This window comes from Coregonus clupeaformis, chromosome 21, assembly GCF_020615455.1.
Source record: "Coregonus clupeaformis isolate EN_2021a chromosome 21, ASM2061545v1, whole genome shotgun sequence".
Classification (NCBI taxonomy): domain Eukaryota; kingdom Metazoa; phylum Chordata; class Actinopteri; order Salmoniformes; family Salmonidae; genus Coregonus; species Coregonus clupeaformis.
This window is the reverse complement of record NC_059212.1, coordinates 56,335,240-56,347,902: the sequence shown is the minus strand read 5'-3', so window position 1 is coordinate 56,347,902 and position 12,663 is coordinate 56,335,240. Positions and strand designations below refer to the sequence as shown.

General features: G+C 36.5%; 1 pseudogene; it reads right to left on the bottom strand.

Annotated features, from left to right (window-relative positions):
• Nucleotides 1-1,550: 1,550 nt before the first annotated feature.
• Nucleotides 1,551-2,588, bottom strand: LOC121534692 (annotated as a pseudogene).
• Between the last annotated feature and the right edge of the window lie 10,075 nt (nt 2,589-12,663).

The window sequence follows — 12,663 nt, the reverse complement described above, 5'->3', positions numbered from 1 at the left end:
CAGAGAGCGTGATCACATAGTCATCCGGAACAGCTGGTGCTCTCATGCATGCTTCAGTGTTGCTTGCTAAGCTACAGTCCTGTAGCTTAGCATCTGCGTCATCTGACCACTTTTTTATTAACCGAGTCACTGGTGCTTCCTGCTTTAGGTTTTGCTTATAAGCAGGAATCAGGAGGATTGAGTTATGGTCAAATTTGCCAAATGGAGGGCGAGGGAGAGCTTTGTATGCGTCTCTGTGTGTGGAGTAAAGGTGGTCTAGAGTTTTTTTTCCTCTGGTTGCACATTTAACATGCTGGTAGAAATGAGGTAAAACGGATTTAAGTTTCCCTGCATTAAAGTCCCTGGCCACTAGGAGCGCTTTCCTGTTGACTTATGGCCTTATACAGCTAATTCAGTGCAATCTTAATGCCAGCATTGGTTTGTGGTGGTAAATAGACAGCTATGATAGATGAAAACTCTCTTGGTAAATAGTGTGGTCTACAACTTATCATGAGATACTCTACCTCAGGCGAGCAAAACCTAGAGATTTCCTTAGTATTAGATTTTATGCACCAGCTGTTGTTTACAAATATACACAGACCGCCACCCCTTGTCTTACCGGAGTCAGCCGTTCTATCCTGCCGATGTAGAGTATATCCCACCAGCTCTATGTTGTCCATGTCGTCGTTCAGCCACGACTCGGTGAAACATAAGATATTACAGTTTTTAATGTCCCGTTGGTAGGATAACCGTAATCTTAGGTCATCCCATTTATTCTCAAATGATTGAAGATTGGCTAATAGGATTGATGGGAGAGGCAGTTTACTCGCTCGCCGTCGGATCCGTGCAAGGCACCCCGACATACGTCCACGATATCTCTGCCTCTTCCTCATGCGAATGACGGGGATTTGGGCCTTGTCGGGTGTCTGTAGGATATCCTTGGCGGCCGCCTCATTGAAGAAAAAATCTTTGTCCAATACGAGGTGAGTAATCGCCGTCCTGATATCCAGAAGCTCTTTTTGGTTATAAGAGATGATCGCAGAAACATTATGTACAAAATAAATCACAAATAACGCGGAAAAACATAATAGTACAATTGGTTAGAGGGCTGTAAAACGGCAGCCACCTTCTCCGGCGCCATGATCTCTGTTGCAGTGTTACTACGTTCAACCACTGCAGTGTCCTCCACAGTTACTGTACATTATCTTCTCTATCTGTCTGTTTCATCAGTTAGTATCTGTCATTGTGCTGTCCAAGGTTCCTCTTCCTCTCACCACTCATACCACACAAGATTAACACACAAAACAAGTGAGAATCCGTCGTAAAATATAATATATTTATTATAGATATAAAATGTAACAGTAACAGTGAAAAAAAGTAACAAATGTTTTCATGAATAAAAGTATAAACATTTAGTTTCCTGATACTCTTATAACGAGATCGTAACCTTATTGCATATAAACAAAGGTTATATTATAACAAGATTTTTTACATTTACAAAATATATTTATATAAATTCAGCCCAGAAAATATAGGACTAAGAAGATATAAGTAGCTGTATAGCAGGCGAAACAGGATGGGAGATTGACATTGGTTATTAACATGTTCAGTTCCTGACTGTGGAATACACATGTACTGCTCCTCTGTATCCAGAGTACCCATCATCGGATTAGGACTGTGATTTTTTGATGTGAACCGCCTTGTCCCTAAAATAGATTAGAAAAATGAATATTATTTTCAATTCTTAAGGCCACTCTTAACTTTCAATAACTCCAATTTAGAGTTTTATCTGTTCTAAAATCTGGAACAGGTTAAATGGGTCTACATTCATGAGTACCAACTTTGTTTGTACCATTCATAATAAACAACTATATTCTAAATCCCTTTTATTATTCAAGTGTAAATAGAATTACAGTTGAAATGTTATTTATGAGAGTAATTCTTACCCCAGTCGGTTGACATGTTCGATCACCCAGCTCTGGGAAGGGTCTGCACACACATCTTTCCCTTTTCCAGTGTGAAACCTGGAAGAGACGCATACAATACTGTCAGTCCATATTCAACACTCTGTTTTTACACTTTCAGCATTATTAACCCGTTTTTGTATTCAACTATAATTACAGTATAATGGTATTTTTCTTGTTAAGAATCCTGAACCTGAATTCAAAAATAAATATTCACACCAAAGATACTCACATGATGGCAGGGATTCTGCAGATTTCAGTCGTGGTCTGTAGGGTATAGCCTATGATAACGCCAAAAGGTATTTTCCTACCAGTGTAGCTTTGACAACAGCCTCTTCTACGACGTGCTGTAAAAAAGGAGCAAATAAACGATTAAGGAGGAATCTTGATAAAGACTAAATATTACTCTAATTGTCCAACAGTTTCTTTCAGTTTTCCAGTAATAACACAGACAGACGGACTAAGACTAAACTTGGAGAGAGGGAGACAGAGGCATACAGACAGACAGACAGACGGACTAAGACTAAACTTGAGGAGGTGACAGCAGAATATTGACCTTGTTTAGCTGCAGAAGCCTCAGTAGTAGAACAGCCCCACAGCCAGGAGCACAAGCAGCACTATCACAGCAGCTCTGATCTGGGACATCTCTTCTTCTGTGGTGCTGTGGTTGAGTGATGAGCTGGCTGAGTTGCTGTCTTCAGAAAGAGAGCTTTAGTGGCTGTGTGAGGTCCTATTCATCACCAGAGCCATATATATACTCCTGGTGCAGGTGGAAACTTATTCTCTGAGAGGTGAAATGGGCTTTCCTACCCACGCCTTAACACCAAAGTCCCACGGCAGAATTTCCCCATCACTTTCCCCAATGAGCAAAAAAGGGAAACAAGATTCTTGAACAGAACAAGAGGGAGGACTGTTTATTTAATATATATATATATAATTTTATTTTTTTGGGGGGGGGGTGGATCAGCTTAATATTGCAGATAGATTGTATCTTCTATCAATGTAATTATCTGCATCACTTCCAATCCCCTATGTTTTTTATATATATACTCCCCTTTATTACTTTTCAACCCCGCCATCCTTTCCCTACTTGGAGTAAATTAGTGAACAACAATGCCCAGGCCTCTACTTCCGGTCTATACTTACTATCTACACCTTATGGACACAGTTAATTTTACAATAATTATATATATATATATATATATATATATATATATATATATATATATATATATATATATATATTTATTTATTATTTATTTATTTTTGCTCCTGAACTACTTCTACTCTCAACCTCTCCGATCATTTTCATGATGTCCATCCGAGTTTGCTTCTACTATGCCATATCTTTCTAACTGTGCTCTTTCCCAAAAGCTCCCAACATACAACCTATATACTTATTATGGACACAGTATGCTTACATTATTAGCTATCTTTGTTATTATTTGTTGTTATTTGTTATTAGTCCCATCCTTCAACTCCTATTCAATACCTCCATCTATCTCTGTAACACCATCCATATAGGATTTCTATTTGCCATATATATTTCAACCGTACTGTGATGTTTTACAAAAGTTCTGAACCTTTCTATTCTCATTGCTTCTAGCAGATTGTGAATTAAAATAAACATTTTTGCTAAAAGTATTATTATATTATTGATTGATTGACTATGACTTTTCAGTTCACCCAGTAATGCTATCTGCAAGGTTAGTTCCAGGTAAATATTGCAATCCTTTAGCCATTCCTGGACCTGTGTCCAAAAACAAGCTACAAAATGGACAGAACCAAAACAAATGATCTAATGATTCTGTCTCTTCACAGCAAAATCTGCAGAGCTGGGAAGATTGTATCCCATATAAATAACATTCTATTGGTAGCAAGAATTTTATATAATAATTTAAATTGAAAGATTCTAATTTTTGAATCCGGTGTCGTTTTGCATGTCAGTTCATAAACACTATGCCATGGGATTGGTACGTCAAAGATCTCTTCCCAACTATTTTGCAATCTATATGGGACGGCTGTCAATCCTTTGGTCCTTAAGTGAAACTGATATACTTTTTTATTTATCACAGTTTTCCTTAACCAATTATGTTCTTTAATGCAAGGCCGCACAGACAAGTTCCTTACTTTCTCCCCCTTCCACTTTCCTCTTCCACTTTTATGGTAAGGCTGCAATTATTTGGTTGTAATTTTGGGTAGAGCAGACATTTCCATATGTTTTGTCAGCTGCATGTGCGACATAACTCCACCAGTCCTACCGATGATATCATTTACGAAAATTATACCTTTTTTAAACATTCTGTCAAAAAAAGAAAGGTTTTTTGTCAATTAGTATATTTGAATTTAACCACAATATTTGTTGCATTATTTGTTCTGTCGTTTCTGGAGGATTAAATTGAAATTGCAACCAACTTTCTATGGCTGTTTTAGAAATAGTGACATTTGGGAGATTATTTCCTTTTCAAATAACTGAAAGTGAGAGAGGTTGTAATCTGAATAAAGGGAAAAAGGCCTTTCTTGAACATTGGGTGAGACAATCTTACTTATTTGCTTGAGAACCAGTTCGGATTTAAGTATAACTTTTGTATGACTGAAGCTTTTAGTGATAGGTCTAATGCTTTAATATTTAATAATTTCTGTCCTCCGAGATTCATATTCATTATATAAATATGCTCTTTTAATTTTGTCTGGCTTGCCGTCCAAATAAAATTGAATATTTTTTTCTCATATAATTTAAAAAACTGTTCGCTAGGCGTAGGCAAGACCATAAGCAAATAGGTAAACTGGTATAATACTAAAGAGTTAATCAGGGTGATTTTTCCACAAATTGACAGGTATTTTCCTTTCCATGGTAGTAAGATCTTATCTATTTTTGCTAACTTTCTATTAAACAAGTGAGAATTCTTAGTAAAATATAATATATTTATTATAGATATAAAATGTAACAGTAACAGTGACAAAAAGTAACAAATGTTTTCATGAATAAAAGTATAAACATTTAGTTTCCTGATACTCTTACAACGAGATCGTAACCTTAATGCATATAAACAAAGGTTATATTATAACAAGATTTGTCTAATTTACAATATATATTTATATACATTCAGCCCAGAAAATATAGGACTAAGAAGATATAGGTAGCTGGATAGCCGGCTGTATGTAATAACACAAACAATTTTCTGGGCTAATAACGTAAAAAATAATACAGAAAAAAAACTAAATACTGCTAAGTTTCCTAAGAGCTAGAAGCAAGGCAGCCCTCTTTGTCGGGGCCATGCTTCTGAATTGTGATTTCCATCTCTATCTGAGATGCAGAGTATATGGTGTTTTCATACCTCAGACGTTTGATATTCCTATTTGATTTTCCAATGGACTAGGACTAACAAATATATTCTGTTTAGCAAATATGAAGATAACTATGTATTTTCTTGCTGTAAATTGACCTATATATTTATACTAGCTGCATGCCGCCCTACGGCAGTAAATCATTGGATCAGATCTTTGCATTTCAATGCAATTGAATCTTTGATGACTGTAACCATAGAATAATAATTATATGACTGAAATCACCACAGGAAAGCACAAATTCATGCTACTAATAATCTATTGTCAACTACCTGTCTATTTGAAATGTTTTGATGATTTTGTTCACTGATCACTGTCAATTGCTCACTGTTCATGTGTTGAACTATTGAATTTTCATAGGAAAATCATTTGGTTGCAAATGCAGAATGAGAAAACTTCCAGAACTGGAATTTCACTGCTTTGAAAGTAGAGACATCAGTGTGTGTTGTGACACAGTTTGGAATTTGGGAATAAACACTGACTGACGACTCAGTGCTGGTGTCGTTGGCTCCTCTTGGTTGTGCAACCTTTATAGATGAATATGAATAGATCTTGTAAATAGTCAGATATCTGATTGCTTTGAAGGAATATGCATTTGTCACAACGTGGGCAACTCTTGCCTAAAACCTTCAAAGGAACAAGGAGAAACAGGTGTAAGAAACTCCTGTAGTTAGCCAGGTAGAAGTTACGGTACATTGTATACAACCATAAAGGCCAGGTCTATGTAGATTTCAATGTAATCTAACAATATCAGCTTGGAGCTTAAACACCATAGACACATACAAAGTGAATGTACTGTATGTCATCTATACAAGGCCTTTGGAATACGAGTGTTTTTATAAGAGCATTGTGAGAGTGATCCACCCACTGGTGACCTCTCATGGTGTAGTGTCCTCAACAGTTACTACATCCACCCACTGGTGACCTCTCATGGTGTAGTGTCCTCAACAGTTACTACATCCACCCACTGGTGACCTCTCATGGTGTAGTGTCCTCCACAGTTACTACATCCACCCAATGGTGACCTCTCATGGTGTAGTGTCCTCAACAGTTACTACATCCACCCACTGGTGACCTCTCATGGCGTAGTGTCCTCCACAGTTACTACATCCACCCACTGGTGACCTCTCATGGTGTAGTGTCCTCCACAGTTACTACATTCAACCACTGCAGTGTCCTCTCATGGTGTAGTGTCCTCAACAGTTACTACATCCACCCACTGGTGACCTCTCATGGCGTAGTGTCCTCCACAGTTACTACATCCACCCACTGGTGACCTCTCATGGTGTAGTGTCCTCCACAGTTACTAGATTCAACCACTGCAGTGTCCTCCACAATTACTGTACATTATCTTCTCTATCTGTCTATTTCATCAGTTAGTATCTGTCATTGTGCTGTCCAAGGTTCCTCTTCCTCTCACCACTATTATTTTTTGGGAATGGATCAGCTTAACATTGCAGATAGATTGTATCTTCTATCAATGTAATTGTCTGCATCACTTCCAATCCCCCATGTTTTTTTTTTTTTTCATATATATACTCCCCTTTATTACTTTTCAACCCCACCATCCTTTCCTTACTTTGAGTAAATTAGTGAACAACAATGCCCAGGCCTCTACTTCCGGTCTATACTTACTATCTACACCATATGGACAGAGTTAATTTTACAAGAATTCTATTATATATATATATATACTTTTTTGCCCCACTGTATATATATATATATATATATATATACAGTGGGGCAAAAAAGTATTTAGTCAGTCACCAATTGTGCAAGTTCTCCCACTTAAAAAGATGAGAGAGGCCTGTAATTTCCATTATAGGTACACATCAACTATGACAGACAAAATGAGAAAAAATATTCCAGAAAATCACATTGTAGATTTTTTAATGAATTTATTTGCAAATTATGGTGGAAAATAAGTATTTGGTCAACAACAAAAGTTTCTCAATACTTTGTTATATACCATTTGTTGGCAATGACACAGGTCAAACGTTTTCTGTAAGTCTTCACAAGGTTTTCACACACTGTTGCTGATATTTTGGCCCATTCATCCATGCAGTTCTCCTCTAGAGCAGTGAGGTTTTGGGGCTGTCGCTGGGCAACACGGACTTTCAACTCCCTCCAAAGATTTTCTATGGGGTTGAGATCTGAGACTGGCTAGGCCACTCCAGGACCTTGAAAATGCTTCTACTGAAGCCACTCCTTCGTTGCCCGGGCGGTGTGTTTGGGATCATTGTCATGCTGAAAGACCCAGCCACATTTCATCCTCAATGCCCTTGCTGATGGAAGGAGGTCCTCTGTAGCTGATGGAAGGAGGTCCTCTGTAGCTCAGCTGGAAGAGCACGGCGCTTGTAACGCCAGGGTAGTGTGATCGATCCCCGGTACCACCCATACACAAAAATGTATGCACGCATGACTGTAAGTCGCACTACCCTATTATTATTATTATTATTATTATTATAGGTTTTCACTCAAAATCTCATGATACATGACCCCATTCATTCTTTCCTTTACACGGATCAGTCGTCCTGGTCCCTTTGCAGAAAAACAGCCCCAAAGCATGATGTTTCCACCCCCATGCTGGAAGAGACGCATACAATACCGTCAGTCCATATTCAACACTCTGTTTTTACACTTTCAGCATTATTAACCCATTTTTGCATTAAACTATAATTACAATATAATGGTATTTTTCTTGCTACATTATTTAAAGTTCTGTAAAGAATCCTTTACTCACATGATGGCAGGGATTCTGCAGATTTCAGTCGTGGTCTGTAGGGTATAGCCTATGATAACGCCAAAAGGTATTTTCCTACCAGTGTAGCTTTGACAACAGCCTCTTCTACGACGTGCTGTAAAAAAGGAGCAAATAAACGATTAAGGAGGAATCTTGATAAAGACTAAATATTACTCTAATTGTCCAACAGTTTCTTTCAGTTTTCCAGTAATAACACAGACATACGGACTAAGACTAAACTTGGAGAGAGGGAGACAGAGGCATACAGACAGACAGACGGACGGACTAAGACTAAACTTTGACAGCAGAATATTGACCTTGTTTAGCTGCAGAAGCCTCAGTAGTGAACAGCCCCACAGCCAGGCGCACAAGCAGCACTATCACAGCAGCTCTGATCTGGGACATCTCTTCTTCTGTGGTGCTGTGGTTAGTGATGAGCTGAGCTGAGTTGCTGTCTTCAGAAAGAGAGCTTTAGTGGCTGTGTGAGGTCCTATTCATCACCAGAGCCATATATATACTCCTGGTGCAGGTGGAAACTTATTCTCTGAGAGGTGAAATGGGCTTTCCTACCCACGCCTTAACACCAAAGCAGAATTTCCCCATCACTTTCCCCAATAAGAAAAAAGGGAAACAAGATTCTTGAACAGAACAAGAGGGAGGACTTTTTTTTTGGGGGGGGGGGGGGTGGATCAGCTTAATATTGCAGATAGATTGTATCTTCTATCAATGTAATTATCTGCATCACTTCCAATCCCCTATGTTTTTTATATATATACTCCCCTTTATTACTTTTCAACCCCGCCATCCTTTCCCTACTTGGAGTAAATTAGTGAACAACAATGCCCAGGCCTCTACTTCCGGTCTATACTTACTATCTACACCTTATGGACACAGTGAATTTTACAATAATTATATTATATATATATATATATATATATATATATATATATATATATATATATATATATATATATATATATATATATATATATATTTATTTATTTATTTATTTTTGCTCCTGAACTACTTCTACTCTCAACCTCTCCGATCATTTTCATGATGTCCATCCGGTTTGCTTCTATATGCCCTATCTTTCTAACTGTGCTCTTTCCCAAAAGCTCCCAACATACAACCTATATACTTATTATGGATACAGTATGCTTACATTATTAGCTATCTTTGTTATTATTTGTTGTTATTTGTTATTAGTCCCATCCTTCAACTCTATTCAATACCTCCCATCTATCTCTTAACACCATCCATATAGGATTTCTATATGCCATATATATTTCCACCGTACTGTGATGTTTTACAAAAGTTCTGAACCTTTCTATTCTCATTGCTACAGATTGTGAATTAAAAATAAACATTTTTGCTAAAAGTATTATTATATTATTGATCGATTGACTATGACTTTTCAGATCACCCAGTAATGCTATCTGCAAGGTTAGCTCCAGGTAAATATTGCAATCCTTTAGCCATTCCTGGACCTGTGTCCAAAAACAAGCTACAAATGGACAGAACCAAAACAAATGATCTAATGATTCTGTCTCTTCACAGCAAAATATGCAGAGCTGGGAAGATTGTATCCCCCATATAAATAACATTCTATTGGTAGCAAGAATTGTATATAATAATTTTAATTGAAAGATTCTAATTTTTGAATCCGGTGTCGTTTTGCGTGTCAGTTCATAAACACTATGCCATGGGATCGGTACGTCAAAGATCTCTTCCCAACTATTTTGCAATCTATATGGGACGGCTGTCAATCCTTTGGTCCTTAAGTGAAACTGATATACTTTTTTATTTATCAAAGTTTTCCTTAACCAATTATGTTCTTTAATGCAAAGCCGACAGACAAGTTCCTTACTTTCTCCACCTTCCACTTTCCTCTTCCACTTTTGTGGTAAGGCTGCAATTACTTGGTTGTAATTTTGGGTAGAGCAGACATTTCCATATGTTTTTGTTAGCTGCATGTGCGACATAACTCCACCAGTCCTACCGATGATATCATTTATGAAGATTATACCTTTTTTTAAACATTCTGTCAAAAAATTAAGGTTTTTTGTCAATTAGTATATTTGAATTTAACCACAATATTTGTTGCATTATTTGTTCTGTCGTTTCTGGAGCATTAAATTGAAATTGCAACCAACTTTCTATGGCTTGTTTTAGAAATAGTGATATTTGGGAGATGATTTCCTTTTCAAATAACTGCAAATGAGTTGTTGTAATCTGAATAAAGGGAAAAAGGCCTTTCTTGAACATTGGGTGAGACAATCTTACTTATTTGCTTGAGAACCAGTTCGGATTTAAGTATAACTTTTGTATGACTGAAGCTTTTAGTGATAGGTCTAATGCTTTAATATTTAATAATTTCTGTCCTCCGAATTCATATTAATTATATAAATATTCCCTTTTAATTTTGTCTGGCTTGCCGTTCCAAATAAAATTGAATATTTTTCTATCATATAATTTAAAAAGCAGTTCGCTAGGCGTAGGCAAGACCATAAGCAAATAGGTAAACTGGGATAATACTAAAGAGTTAATCAGGGTGATTTTTCCACAAATTGACAGGTATTTTCCTTTCCATGGTAGTAAGATCTTATCTATTTTTGCTAACTTTCTATAAAAATTTATTGAAGTGAGATCATTTATTTCCTTTGGGATATGTATTCCGAGTATATCCACATCACCATCAGACCATTTTATTGGTAAACTACATGGTAATGTAAAAATTGTATTTTTTAGTGATCCAATACGTAATATAGTACATTTGTCATAATTTGGTTGTAATCCAGAGAGGTTAGAAAATGTATCTAGATCCTCTATGAGGCTGTTGAGGGATTCTAGTTGTGGATTTAAAAGAAAACATGAATCATCAGCGTACAATGACACCTTTGTTTTTAAGCCCTGTATTTCTAATCCTCTGATATTATTATTGGATCTGATTTTAATAGCTAACATCTCAATGGCCACAATAAATAGATATGCCGATAGTGGACAACCTTGTTTCACTCCTCTTGACAGTTTAAAACTTTCTGAGAAATAGCCATTATTTACTATTTTACACCTAGGGTTACTATACATGATTTTGACCCATTTTATAAGAGATTCTCCATAATTGAAATGCTCCAGGCATTTATATGCTATGAATAGCAGGCCTGGTTTCCCATATTTTCCATAGTGTTCTATTGTTTCTAATACTTGCCTTATATTATCTCCAATGTATCTTCCATGTAAAAAACCTGTCTGATTAGAATGAATAATATCCGACAATACCTTTTTAATTCTATGCGCTATACATTTTGCTAGGATTTTTGCATCACAACACTGAAGTGTAAGGGGCCTCCAATATTGTAAATGGACTGGATCTTTATATTTTCCACTTGTATCCTGTTTCAGTAATAATGAGATCTTCTTCTTGAGTGTCAGAAAATCTACCATTTACATAGGAGTGGTTAAAACATGCTAATAACGGTCCTCTTAGTATATCAAAAAAGGTTTGGTATACCTCGACTGGTATTCTATCCAACCCTGGAGTTTTCCCAGACTTAAAGTCTTTAATTGCATCCAGAAGTTCCTCCTCTGTAATTTCTGTGTGGCTGTTAATTTGACATTATCAATAGAAAAAAAATCTCTACAATTAGCTTCAGTTAGAGGAGGTGGAGGCGACTGAAAAGAAAACATATACTTAAAGTACTTTGTTTCTTCCTTCAAAATATAATTTGGTGAATTATGGATGACTCCGTCAATTGTAACCAGTTTCATTAAGTTCTTTTTGGTAGCATTCCTATGTTGAAGATTAAAAAAGAATTTTGTGCATTTTTCCCCATATTCCATCCAGTTTGCTTTATTTTTATAATATATTACACTTGATCTTTCTTGAATAAGTTTCTCCATTTCTTTTTGTTTTTCCTCTAATTTATTCTGAGCCTCTATGTTACAGTTTTTATTGCCATCTATCTGTTCTGTTAGACTTTCTATTTCCTTTCTTAGTATAAACTCTTTTGACCTAAATTGCTTTTGTTTTCGAGATGAGTACTGAATTGCATGGCCTCTAAAGAGGGAGGACTGTTTGAACACAACTTATTCTGAGGTGATTCAAATGCACTAAAATGTCATACTAGAATGTCTAACCTGTACCCCCGCACATTGACTCTGTACCGGAACCCCCTCATTATTGTTATTTTACTGTGTTACTTTTTATTTTATTTGATACTTTTATTTAGTAAATAATTTATTGAACTGCATTGTTGGTTAAGGGCTTGGAAGTAAGCATTTCACAGTAAGGTCTACACCTGTCATATTCGGCGCATGTGACAAATAAAATGTGATTTGATTTGATTTGATTTAAGTAGTGTAAGTGAGAATAAAAGTGTACCTAAATGCTTATACCTTTGTTGAAGTGTCTTGGGTTAAAAAATACATTTGTGGATTGTGGTAAGTGAGAGTTTGTGTTTATATTTTATCTCAGTGTTTCTTTTTCCTGGTGCTGGGGACCCAAAGGGTTTAGTTTTGCCCCTAATACTACACATCTGATTCCACTAATCACCTCATCTTCAAAACCATGGTTGCGTTCCCCTGCTCAGACGTTGCATGTATCAACCAATGGTTGCATGCCACGTT